The following is a 14,558-nucleotide window of genomic DNA, read 5'->3' as shown; positions in this document are numbered from 1 at the left end:
CTTATCCTTTCATAGTAGGACATATCCTTTAGTCCAGGGATGTACTTCATTTCTTTTGTCTGCACAACCTACAGGTATATTGCTTTCCTGTAGTGTTATGATTAGAAGTGCACAGAGTAGTATGACCCCACTTATATCTTGATTTAAGTTCAATAGTGTTTACAATATAACCTTATGTTTTATTTGCCTTTCTAAGGTTAATGTTAATGTATATTGTCTGGACAAAGAGAATGTTATTCTGGCCTGCTGATATTGGTAAAACAGACACAAGAATGATTATCCAGGTGTCCCTTCTCATATGACATTCAGTGATGCTTTCACCAGTTCCTGCAGTTTATTTTCCCACTTATGTTATGACAAAAAGTTTAAATATCCATCAGAAGGCAGTCAGTTGTTGCTGTTATAAGTGTTTGGCCTCATCTGATAATAGCTTCCTAGATACTCTTCTAAATGTCTGATATAATCCTTTCATAATGAATTACCCTCAACCCCTGTTGAGAAGTATAAGTTCTGTAGCGTTTTGGGGGGTTTTCTTCTCAAAAAAAGTTACCTTATATGGTCCTTATAGTCTCTGGATTTTGCCCAAATTTCTTTTAATGGTCACAATAGCCTTTTGCTGTCTCTGAACATTTTCCCTTTCAAAGTGCAGTGTCCTCACATACTGTCACACTGTACCAAAATTAAAGGGCATGCTAGTAGGATTTCTTTTTTCTCCCATTGGTGATTATTATAAGTATTAAGCCCAGTTCTAGTACCCTTTAAAGGTATACTTGTCCTTTTTTAAAATTCATTTGAGGAAAATAGTGTAGTAGTAGTGTTTTAGCTGAAGGTTCACAGATCAAACAAGCAGAAAGATCATCTAATCCTGCCAGCTAAGCAGTTGTGAGAACACCTCCTGAGGCTAGCCCAGCTTGTTTAGAAAAAAACGGCTTACATTTACCAAACATCAAAAATAAGTGGTAGAATGAACACAAGGTGAACACTGTAAAACAAAACAAACACATACTAAAGGATGACTGGCCCATTCTGTCCACTTTTCTGAGCAATCTCTTCTCAGCTCCCATTTCATTCTCTGTAGTCATTGTTCCTAAATAGCAGTTAGGTTGTTGCCCCAGTCCACTTCCTGACTCCAGACCCCCTGGGGCTCTGTAAGATACAAATTCAGCATAGATATGTCAGCCTGAGATCTGAACCCAGGACTCTGGAGTTGAGAGTACTAACACCTGTTTATCTGTTGCATTCATTTTGATAGTTTTATGTTCTATTTTTGTTTACCCTGGCCGGGTTTTTGTTCAGTAAACTTGTGCGTTTTAATAACTTGTAGAATTGTTTAAAAATTATTTTTGTCATGTAACTCACATTGAGCATGTCCACAATGGGAAAATGGATATCGTTGCTGTGCTTATTTTGAGTAAACCATATAAATGAGACAATAACCAAAGACAGAACACAAATATCAAAAAAGGTAATAAAACAAAAACAAAATTCTTTGCAACTATCAGTGCAGCAGGGTGTCTCTCCCGTTTACGTTTTGCACCACAACATTACCCAGGATGTCTTTCTCCTTTTTGCTCCAGTAACTCTTGCCTTTCTCCAGTCAGTGAGGTGTTGCCTAAACTTTCCTCAAGATTCTATATTCATTAAGCCTCTGACATAAGTAATCAGAGAAAGTAATGTTATTTTGATTTCTATGGCAAGCCTCTGAATTACTTCCATGATCAGGACATTTTTATTTAATATCAGGGACTTAAAACCGATACTATAAATCAACCTTCAGATTTTTTGCATTAAAGGGCAGTGTCAGGGGCAATATGATATCAGTTTTCACTGTAGAGGTTGTGAAACCTCTTGATAGTTTTGAATGTTACAGATTTTAGTTTCATTTTTTTTCTTTGCGGTACTTGTTACATGTTTGCAAGGGCTCCCGGTCATGCCTACTATATTTATTACAGTAGCACCTTGGTGCTCCATGCTTTCTGACTGGTCAGGTTCCTCGGTTTCACAGATCAATTCAGGGTTCAGTCCAGTTACCTACAGATTAAATATGGCCGCACCACTGAGATCCAGTATCGTTTGGTAGATGACTTCAAGTAAAAGATTCTTTCCTTTTGTGTTATAGTTAGCAGCAAAAATTGGGTGGTTAGGTTAACGCTTAAAGTTTTTGATTTTTCTTTAAATGATTTCTGTTTTTGTCTTCGCGCTAATGTGTCTCGATTTTAGGTGGTCACATTAATGTTTGGGACCTTGACCTTATCAGACAGCCATCCTGACAGCCATGTCTGGTGCTCCCAGACATTTTAAACCTAAGGTACCAATCCAGTGTAGAGGGTTCATCTTCCATTAATAGTCCATTTTCCCCACAATGAAGCACACAGATGAGGTGTCCAATCTCTATCATTGCAGTTCTCTCTCTCCTTTAGATCTTTTTGTTACTGCCTCTTGGTGGATCTCTTGCCCTTAGAAACTCCTTGCAAACTGAGCAATCCTTCACAATATATATTCTGTTTATATAAACTAAAATAAATGCCATAAAACACACTAAGTACAGTATAACAAAAAAAGTTCAGAAGTCAATGACTTAAAGATTCTTAACATCAATTATTGCAGTGTGATTATACTGTTAAGGATTTCCTGAGAAAAAAATTAGCCAATATTTAAAAAAAAAAAACCTTGTTGCAGTCCTATGCATTATTTACCTGAAATTAAAACTTTTTTTTGGCCAGGATTTCATTATATTTCCACAGGCTATTTTACATGACCATGGCTTCTAAAACCCCATCATCAACTGTTGAATCTAAGCTTATCTGGAGGCAAAGAGGGAACAGTAAAATAAAACTAATAAAATCTTTCAGATGTAAAACAGCCTGTAATAAAATGTTCAAGATAAAACTGTTCTTTTATATGAACATATCAGTATTACTTTCGTGATCATTTAGTATCTTTTTGCAAGCTAAAATTATCCTCATTTTGACATAATTTAATAACGATGATAATAAACAGCAACACAATAAACTGCAGTATTCTGTAATGCATACAATAAAAGTTCTTTCTTTGGGACGCAGAGCTAGTAATTTTGAAATGTACTTGTAATTAAGCAATTAATTTTATGAACAAAGAATCTTTTTGTTCAGTTCTGTACTGAAAATCCTGTTTATGAAAGATAGTTATATTTATGCTGATATAAACAAAGAGAAGTATATTCATATTTCATTACACACATAAAACATAATTACTGTGTTGAGGAAGGTAGACCTGCAGAAAGGCAAATCATTGTTGGCAAGAAAAAGAATGTATTCAGAATAGACGTCTTCATTTGATACTGTCTGATTTACTTAGTGCTGCATGGAATAATAATATTTGTGTGAATGTGAACATGGACATAAGTCTAATATATTCATCAATTTGTGTAACGTTCATAAAATACTTTAAGTGCCAATCCTGACATCATCTGCTGTGTGTGATCGTGTTTGACCTCTCAAAGAAATAATTTTAAGAAAATAGTTATACCAATATAATAACTCTTAAAGTTACTTTTGCAACAATTAAATCTACTGTTGTGCAACAAAAACAAAACTTTTTTTTTTTGGAAACAAACACTGATGTTTACATCTAAAACATGTTTTAACTAAAAAGTGACATTGATATTTGTTAGATTTCTGCTTTTTTACCAATTGGAACACAGGTTGGTAAAGTGACCTGCTCATTGTGGAATGGTGTCAGTAGCAGGATTTGAATCCACTATTTCACTGTTTGAAGGTCTAAAACCCTAACATCTATGAGGCAAAAGTGGAGATGTTACTCAGAATATCCCAGACAATTGTGTTCAATCAAGTCATAAAACAGCAGAACACAAATGCATTTGTTAAATTTGTGGGAAAAAACACAAGCAGTCAGAGCTGCTGCATTACAGACAGAGTATCTTGCATTTGAGTCCTGCGCCAAGTCACTGTGCTTGTGGGGTTTGATTATTCTTCCTATGTCAATTTGGATTTTCCTCTGGATATGCCAGTTTTCCTTCCACATATGCAAAGACAGGCACTTTAGGATAATTTACAGCTGTAAACTGGCCCATGAATGTGTGCACAAATGGGCACTGCAATTGGACTGGTGTTTTTTTAAGCGTTGGTCCCTGCCTTCCATGCAGTGCTGCTTGGAAAGGCTCAAGTTCCCAGTTACCTTGAATTGGATTAGGCAGATTTGTGAATGTCACATCATGTTATGTTATGATAAAACTTTGCTTTAACTTTTCAGCTGATAGGCCTTAAGCCTGAAAGTCTTGTCAAACTGAATTGTAGTTCAGTATATTCTAGGAATGCTTAGAGCCAAAACAGGATTTATGGTATTTTTCTTAGTTTGAAAGAGTAATTTTTGACTCTTATGGCAATATAACCTTGAGCAGTGATAATGATTCAGTAACATTTTGTGTTTAGATAAACAAAGAAGTGTCATGGTGCACTCTGGTAACTGTTATATCTCAGACGGGGTTCCTCCCTTGTTGGTGTTCAAAGCCTTGTTTCATGTCTTTTAGGTTCATTTTTGAGTCGCTGAGGTATGTATTTCTTTTTTTAATTGCCTGCTTTGTTTCCTATACCTGTGCTGTGTTCCATTTGTTTTGTGAGTAGTCCCCCAAGAGTTGGGCCCACCTGTCAATCACTGCTAGAAACTTCCCTCTGCCCTATAAATCCAGAGGGTCTTCTATGGTTACTGGTGGTTCATTTAAAATGTGCTAGGGAGTTGGTGAGTGTCACTTGTGTTTTTGCTGTGCTTTGCTGTTTTGATTCTTTGAATTTGTGACCATTTTGCTCTGTTTTTTGAATTGGCCATTGAATTGTGTATTGGACTTTTCCCCCTTGGATTGTCCTTGTTGACAACTCCTTTTTGCCTTGCATGCTCTACATTATATTGCTTCATGTACTTACTGAGTATTTTTGTGGTAATAGATAGATAGATAGATAGATAGATAGATAGATAGATAGATAGATAGATAGATAGATAGATAGATAGATAGATAGATAGATAGATAGATAGATAGATAGATAGATAGATAGATAGATAGATAGATAGATAGATAGATACTTTATTAATCCCAAGGGGAAATTCACATACTCCAGCAGCAAGAAATATTAAATTAAAGAGTAATAAAAAATGCAGGTAAAAAACAGACAATAACTTGAATAATGTTCAACGTTTACCCCCTCTGGTGGAATTGAAGAGACGCATAGTTTGGGGGAGGAATGATCTTCTCAGTCTGTCAGTGGAGCAGGACAGTGACAGCAGTCTGTCGCTGAAACTGCTCCTCTGTCTGGAGATGACACTGTTTAATGGATGTAGTGGATTTTCCATCATTGATAGGAGCCTGCTGAGTGCCCGTTGCTCTGCTACGGATGTCAAACCGTCCAGCTCTATGCCAACAATAGAGCCTGCCTTCCTCACCAGTTTGTCCAGGCGTGAGGCATCCTTCTTCTTAATGCTACCTCCCCAGCACACCACTGCGTAGAAGAGGGCACTCGCCACAGATGATATTTCTTTTATAAAGATTTTATATGGCCCTTTTTTATCTAGAAGGAGTTTTTGCCAGAATTCCTCCGCAAGTAGGCATTTTTCAAGAGTTATTGGAACTCTTTAGTGTTTTGGGACTTTATGAAACATTAAACAAGTTAGCCAGTTACTCCTTTTGGTGGAGAAGGGAGGGGAGAGCAGTTGCCTTTTGTAAGACATTTTCAAAAAGAGTTTTCTCTCAGTTGCTGCCTTCTTTAGTGTAGTTGCTGCTTTTCTGACATTTTCATAAGCTCAGTTCTGTTGTTAGGGGAAAATGAGCACTTGCACAAAGCCTTTTGCAACTGAAATGAACACTTTAATAGAGTATTTAAAAAAAAAAAAAAAAACTAGTGCTGTTTACCTATAGTTTCCATAGAGCTCTGTCTCCGGGAAAAAAATCTTTTTCTTTTCACTTTCAATTAAGGATATATAATTTGTAATTAGTGATGAGTGATAAGATTGCTTTACCTTGAGTTTGTGAGATCACCGAAATATTCATAATTTCGCTGAACTGTGTGAAATGAATTAAACTCAGTAGGGAAGGATGAATTGAACTAGTTTTGAGTAAATTATAAGTGTCCCTTAGGGAAGCATCTGCCAACTATTATGGACTGATTATTCTGGCTAAAAATGTGACCTGAGTGAGCAGTGCTAACCACTACACCACTGTACCTCAAACAACAAAAGATGCACTGGGAATGAATGCCACAAATAAAATACAACAAATAGCTGCAAACTAGCAATAAGTAAGTAAAGTGTAGATCATTGTGCTCACAGAGTTCAAATCTTGTGACACATATTGGCCATGCCACGAAACAGGGACGTGGGACTGTCTCATTCAGTTGTTGGAAGCCGTGGCTCCGAGTGCAGCTGGAACATCTTTTTTTTGTTTTTCATGTATCTGAGAAATGCTATGCATTTTTTTCTTCCATCAGAAAGAAAGAAACACCTTGTAAATAGTAATAAATCTTTCCTTATTATTTCACAGGGTCTCCTGTGTTATGTGATGAGAGGAGGGGAGGGAAGGGGAGGTTTCCCTTAAGGCTTATTTTGACCATTATTTGTAGCACATGGCTAATTCACTGTACTGCCTGCAAACTGTAATCAGTGTTATATATCTGGAGGCAGTACTCATAATATTCTCATCATTGACAGTTAAAGTACCTGTTTAAATAGAAGTTGTTTTTTTAATGCATGTGGTGTAGAAATCTGACTAGAGTACTCACCAGGTCATGGCATTGCACATATGTGAAACAGATCAGCCATGATCTTTGTCATGTGCATGCACATATGGGACAGCTAAAAGGCTCTAGTGATTGTAATTCTACCACCACAATAAGGGTTGGCGCTGTGTCCTAATGCCTTTCTTTCTGCCTCTCTCTGTAGACCAGAAGATTGATGGCTATAACACCTTTGATGTTACTTCTGGTGTTTGTCCACCTGAAATCATCTCCACCATCTGTTCTGAACTCGTGTCTGCAAAAATGACACCACAATAATTCTATGTATTTTGTTTATTTTTTCAAGTGCCATTATACAGGGTGACCAGGCTGGTACCTCAACTCATTATCGTTATCATCTCTTTCTCTTACATCTTCCAGCACACACGTGTAAAAGTTCTGTGCATGGCTACTACAGCTCTGTGATGTCACACTGGCTGCACAAAGCATCACAGGGCTCTAGGAAAAAAATTTCCAGGAAAATATTCCACGAACAAGGTTACCGGCGAAAACAACATTTTCACTTGAAAAAAAAAAAAACGCTTTGGCAAATTTCATTAATAAACATCTACATTACGATTCACTAATTTAGAACACATGGAGGGTGAGGAGCAAATGCGCTCTCTCGCTGTTCTTTCTTAGCAAAATATGTGCCTTACCTATGTGTGTGTAAAGAATGCTGATGAGATATGAAACATAATCAGTAGTCAATGTGTATGATGCCAATTGAATAGTGAATAAGCTACTCTTTGGGGTTCATATATTTGTAAATCTGACTCTGAAGGAGTCACCAGCCATGAACCTCAACGCATATCGCTGCTTCAGTACCGGCAGTAGAAATCGTTAACATACAGTGTGCTGGCATCAGTGGCCGAGGACCTCGTCTGTGTAACTACATTGAAGGAGCTCATCAAGCGAATATTTTCACTGTGTGGCTATCTGTGCAATGGATCTTGTTGCAACATGAACACATCTCTCGAAATATGCGCTTGTTTAAAGCTTAACAGCAACATGCTGCACAGACTGGTTTCTTGGATTGAAACATTTGATCTTGCTGACTGTACTCATTAGGCCACTTAATTTGTTTCATCATTGATACTCAAACTGTGTTTAAAAGCATTATGAACTGTGAGTGTATTTTGTTGACTGAAACAACTGGCATTGAAATATGTGTAGGCCAGCATTTATGGTCTTGCAACAGAGAAAAACTAAAATTGTACTAATATTATGTAAAATGCCAGAACTAAATAAAATAAAAACTAAAATTTTAAAGACAGAACTAAATAAAAATAAAAATTGTTGACTCCACTGAAAACTAGAAGGAAATAAAAATCAAAATTAATTTTATAAAATAAAATAAAACTAAAACTACAATTAATATCAGAACTGAAATATCACTGGTGTCTGGCCGTTACCTGCGTATATTGGCTAAGGGTTGCAGAGAAACATTGGACCACTAGAGAAAGTCGAAGCTTCATACTTTAAAAAACAAGTTCCTGATTGTTGTAATTTGAAGTCAGGAATATGATGAAAGGGGTTGAGGCCTCCAAAAACAACAAAGTAAGGAAGCTCACTTGTAATCTTAGAAGAGAGTCACACCAGACCAGCTTACCCCAGAAAACATTTTGCAAGTTTCATCCTATCTAGGCCCAATATGGGGGAAAACTGCCTTAACAGTTCAAAGTATACAGAAATGCTCTATAATATATTAAAAATACCCCACAGGAATGGGTATAACCTTAAACCCCTAGTTTGTAAATAGCAAGGCAACAAGGAATTTTTATTAAACAAATATTAATCAGCAAAACATTGAAAAAAAACAACATTCTCAAAAAATCAAAAAGGAGGCAAAATGGCAATCCATAGCAGCCAAGTCCCAATACAAATCCAAAAATCAAAAATCATAGAAGCACAATTCAAAAATCCAGCGAAGCAATAGAAAGGCAATACTCACTAAACAGAACTCTCAAAATTATTTTAAAGGGTATATAATAAATCCCAAGGAACTCAGCTTCCTCCCTGGAAAAGGTCCCTTACATCAGTTACATGTGAAGTAAGGGTCATCCCACCTCTTGAATACAAGAACATAACTATACACATTGAAACTAAATAAATAAATAGAATGAAATTAACAAAAATACGCAATTAGACAAATAATATAGAACAATATTAATAGCAATGTTTGAAATTGATTAACAAAAATGGCAGAAAAAAGAAATTTAAACATAAGCCAGGGGACGAACCAAGGCTAAAACACAACACCTGAATGCAGAAGTGGCTCAGAGGATTGTCTCAGTGATACTAACAGGAGTATAAAGCCGCCTCAGCACAAACACACCAATTAGTTTGGAATCAGAAAATGAGTTAAGACAAACATTCAATAAGTATCAGAAAAAATGAGTGGGAGTGGAAAGGGAAAGAGAGTTAAAAATGTGTTGGTGTTTTTTGTTTATTTTTCCCTTGTGTTTATTTTTTTAACTGCAATAATGATCCTACAGTGCTATAAACATATATTTTGTAATTATTTTGGTCTCTTTTGTTCATTTTGGAGTTAAGAATGTTACAAAAGTGCACCCTTCTGTCATAGTGCTTAGAATTATGAGATACAGAAACAGATATGAAGCTCTGAACAGATGACATGTGACTTGAGAGTGTTTAATAACTTATTAAGCATATAACTTGTACTGTTCAGTCTAAGTGTGTTTACTTTAGAGAATGAAGAACTCAATTAATCTCCGCTTTATTACAGAACTGTACATTAAGTCTCACTGAAACACTCCTTAATAATGCCCTCTAGTGAAAACTGTACTACCATAATAAAAAAAAAACTTCAAATCATTCCCAAAAAAGAAAGATGGGTAAAGCCATGTGCAACATGACCTTTTATCTTTTTAATAGAAAGAACATGTAGATTTGAGACTATGTTTGTCGAATAAACTTTTAAAATGATAAAAAGCCACCTGGAGCTCAGACTTTTTAGACAATCTGTAAAATTCCCATTTCTGCAGCAATGGCAGGAAGAAAAGGTCTTTATTTCTTCATGTCACAATGAGCTGGTTCATGCAGCGGTCTGTCATTATATAGAGGTTTAATGCTACATAAGAAAATATTCCTGTATTACTATATTTTCTAAACTTATACATCTATGCAAAACTTATTTGTACATAGATGTTCTTTCAAACACATATATGAGTCTTGTCATTTGATAAAATGCTTAATCACCATATTGGTTCTAAACCACAAGAAGATTTTAAAAGGGAAGAGTTCACTCACATTAAAAAAACAAGCTTCACTGTGATCCACAGAAACATGAGATAAGGTTATGATTTCAGCAGAGAAGCTGATAGGAATGATTTCTGAATTTGTTGTAGATTTCATTTGACATGTAAGCCTTTTATTAGACAACATAACAAAGAATTTTTAATTTTTATTCTACTGGTAAACTCTCTGGCTCTTCTAATGAATTCAGCATTGCTAATAAGTACAAAAGTAACCGTCAACTTGTGAGTATGAGTTTCCAACCTTAAAAATATACGTTTTAATGGATAAATATTGCAAATAATTAGAGATAATAAAAGATAATCATATAAAAAAAATCAGTAAGATACCCCATTACAAACACATATATATATATTAAAAATGAACATTCACTACATATCAGCATCTAGCTTTGAACAACTTTGTTGAGTTTTTGCTCAAGATCACAGATAAGACAATAGCAAATATAACTTTCAATCTATTTCTAGAGTCAAAAAAGCATTCTAATACAAGAAACAGGAAACAGCCAATGTTTGAAATGGACAGAGGGCTTCTGCAAAACTTTTTCTGCAATGGTCAACACCAGTTTGGTGCTTTTGCTAACATGATGCCATTAAGAAAGGGGGACAGCACAGCCATTGAGCCATGTCATTGGACAACTCATTCAGAAAAAAAGGTGTTGACGGTAAAGAGTTTATCTGTTAGATTCATCACCTAAAACAGGGGACCTCAACCTGGGGTGCCCACACCACTGGGTGGGGGGAATGGGTGAGATGGCATTTCAGGGGGTTCAAAAAAGAACAAGGCTGCATTACAATTCACCAAAACTGAGTGAGGTGTGTTGTCTGACCTTATCGTGGTACAATCCGTGTCTTGCAGTGTGCCATCTTTGTAGGTTATTTATTAGTCAGTGCTCCTGTTCCATAATTTGAAAAGAGTCAAGCAATGCAAATTCTCACAGGTTCCTTGATGTGGGTGGAGGATTCGTAACATTTTTTAAGAGAATAGAATCTGGACCTTGCAAAGATACGTAGAGAAGGGTGAGGTCCAGTATTGATTTCTGTGCAAGCTCTGATCATGAAGTGTCACTGATTTTGAGGTGTGATTGATGTTTTTGCCAGGAGGAGAGGGTAATTGACTGAACTGGATGCAACACCTGCTGCTTAAATTTATCTCTCAAGCTGACTATCCTGGCAGTAGTATAGAGATTTTAACTTGCAGTATGCCTGTTTTTGAACGGCAGTGCAGGCATTATTGGAGGACAAAACTCATCAATTGCATTTCATTGCTTAGTAATGCGGGGGTCCTGGTCTCCCAAACTCCTTGATCATTGATCATGTCTTTGCCTCTCAGCACTAGATGCTTCACAGAATACCCCAACCCTTGGATCGGCAAAAGAGTGTCTAAGCTTCATGGGGAACACATTTACAAGATCATTAAGATTTATAAAGGTAAATTGCTCAATTTATATTTAAATTTTATGAACTGAGTTAAAAACTTTTTTTTTTGTTTTAGAGTTCAATTTGTTCACCTGCAGTACTGCATGCAATTCAAATTTGAAATTTGACTTCTTAATCTTCAAATGTAATGTTACTTTTGTGGGGGGGGGGAGTGCAAACATAAATCAAACATTTTCTAGGGGTGCATTGTATAGAAAAATTTGGGAAACGACAAACCAAATGGAAGGTGTAAAAGACGTAGCTCAAGTATTGTATTAATCTGTGATTTGCAAAGTCACATAATAGCATGCATATTGATATAATTGAATAAAAAAGGATGACTGTTTTTTTTTTGGGGGGGGGTTGCCAAAGACAGCAAAGCTTTTCAATGTTCCAGTTAATAAAAGATCTGAAAAGCATAGCTGGAGATTGTCAATAGAATGACATTATATAGATACAGGCTGTATACTATCATGGAGGAGACAGAAGACAGCCATAATACTTAGACAATCTTCACAGACCATGCTAGCATATTACGGCTGATAAATCTGAATTGCCTATATCTATAAACTTGTGTATGAGTTAAAGAGGTGTAATATATTGTATGTTTGTTCATTAACAACAAATAAATTACTTCTTGTGAATATTAGTTGACCAAGATTATCTAAGCATAAAATATTCAAAATAGTAACAGTCTTTAAAGACAGTCTACAAACCTGTAATAGCAGGGAGTCTGACTGCTATTCTGGCCTCCCTGATTCAGCGGTAGAGAGGATAAAATCCTGTTTCTTATCACAATGTGATTAGATACAAGATAGGATCCCTCTCTGGATTGGGTACCAGTCCTTCACACAGCCTTCTCAAACCCACACCCACGCTGACACAGAGGTAAGTTAGAATTGGCATTTAAGACAAAGGAGATATTAACTTACAATGGAATAACATCAACCTTGAAAATCTTAATCATTATATTGTAGTATGAGGGCTGAGTGTCATCTTCTTATAGGCTTGGTAAAAAGTCTCTCTGTTGAGTTTATTTAATTTTTTTAACAATATTGATTCTCAGTAAACAACATAATTAATCAGCAGCAGCATGATGGAAAGTACTAACCATCGCTGGACAGGACCCCAGTCCACACACTTGCCTGCACCCACTCATGCTGGGCTAGCTGCCAATTAACCTAGTAGGCACATCTTTTGGATTAAATGAAAATAAAATCAATATGAGGTGTGTTAAGATGGACAATTTGGCACAGCTATATGGAAAGAATCTACATTCTGAATACGACCTACCCTTTTCAGAATATTAAAGTATGTGTTATGTTCAAAACTGAAAGAATTGTAACTTATAAACTTTTAGGTCTTTTGAGGGAATGAAGTTCAGGAAATATTTTAAAACAAAATAATACATTCCAAATATAGATCTAAGTCATACAAAAAACTTAATTGAAAATAATTTCAACTACAATAACTACACAATATTTTTTATATCTACAGTAGGGAACTGTATATCAAGCATCCTTTGAAAAATGCCTCAAGGAAACCAAAGGAAAAATAAAATCATGCAACATGATTTCCGAAAATAAGAGGACACACACAATACTTTCTTAGTTAAAACTAGATTTGCATAAAATCATTTTTTTAATATTTTTCATATACAACATAATTAAATTGTTTTGTTTTCATTTTTACTTAATTGACATTAAAAACTTTTTAAGTAAATGTTGAATTTAACCATAATTAAATTTACATTAAAATTACATTTTATCTTGAAACAAACATACACATCTTGATAATTATTCAGACATGACTTTCTCCTGCTCCAGTTTGAAATGTTAACTTATTATTTAGAGATAGCATAGATACAAGGTAACATAACAAAACAGTGAGTTCAATGAAATGTTGTAAACAGCAACCATTTTAATTATAAATCTGTGATGAACTGTTCTCATGACCATATATTCACACCTACAGGCTTTCCCTTAACAGTAAAAGGTTTTAATAAAATTGAGAACTTGCACATTAAAGAGATGTTGCTTACCTGTTCCCTTGGCAAAAGAAAAATCCCGTCACCAGAACTTGGAACTCCCTTAGAGATGTGATGTCCTCCCCTGCAAAATGAACATAAATCTGCACTTCTCAGTTTCCAAACTTCCTGTTTCTCATACAGTAGATTCAACCTCACAGAGTGGTTGTTTCTATGACAACCATGATACTCATCTTAATTTCATATCAATATCAGGGTCAGTACAGGGTGTGGAAAGGAATTTCTTACATCTGTTGTTGCAAGAATACATGGTATCTAGAGAAAATATATAACCCTTTCCAAAAAGAAATCAGATATATATTCAAATGCCAGCTTATTATTTTTCCCCAGTCTCCCCCTGCTTGTCAGCCTTACAGCATTTATTTTTCATTTTTTATTTGCAAACTGAAGGCAGCAGCTAATCATGGTGATGTCAGGTCTCATTAAATTCTTTGCTTCCCCTTTGAATACTGTGTGACAGGACTGGCATTGGGATCAACTCTGTGGTATTTATGTTACAGAGCAGAGGTCACTGATGGGTGATATGTGATGCGTCAGCGGTCCAAGGACCAAGTCTGACAATTCCCAGCAGGATTATAAGCTCATATATTACAATATTAACCCAATTGTTTCCAATGAAATGACATCCCGGCAGATTTTATGCTGCCAGAGCAATGCAAAAGTTTGTGTGTTGTTGTGTTTAGTGTAGATCTGTTGCAATAACATCCTCCCTTTACAATGCCACTATATCAAGTTCAGCATTGTAGGATACATTTGACATATTTTGAATTTATATTTTTGAAAGTGTTGGATTACCAAACCCAGAAAAGCCTGAAAAACTGCAATAGGCCTGTCAGTCATATCTGCAATAAATGAATGTTGGAAAATTCTTATCTTATATTAAAATATGTTTCGTCTTACTAAAAATGTGTACGTACTGTAAGGCATCATATATGATCCAAAATGCTATCTCAACAAAATTATGTTGTGATGGGGGTGCACCTTTCAACATATAGCAACATATATCTGATTATCTGTTTATGCACAAACGTTGTTCATACTAGCTTCTAAACAGTC

The 14,558-nt window shown here is 35.6% G+C and overlaps 1 protein-coding gene across 1 annotated transcript in view; it reads right to left on the bottom strand.

Annotated features, from left to right (window-relative positions):
- The window catches only part of si:ch211-168k14.2 (phospholipase D1), a 208,137-nt gene extending 194,536 nt beyond the window's left edge, over positions 1 to 13,601 (bottom strand). The window contains exon 1 of the mRNA XM_051926630.1: positions 13,497 to 13,601. The gene's annotated coding sequence lies outside the window, so the exon portion shown is untranslated. The remainder of the gene's footprint in view (positions 1 to 13,496) is intronic.
- Between the last annotated feature and the right edge of the window lie 957 nt (positions 13,602 to 14,558).

Source organism: Erpetoichthys calabaricus, chromosome 4 (genome assembly GCF_900747795.2).
Source record: "Erpetoichthys calabaricus chromosome 4, fErpCal1.3, whole genome shotgun sequence".
Lineage (NCBI taxonomy): Eukaryota > Metazoa > Chordata > Cladistia > Polypteriformes > Polypteridae > Erpetoichthys > Erpetoichthys calabaricus.
This window is presented reverse-complemented; position numbering and strand designations above follow the sequence as displayed.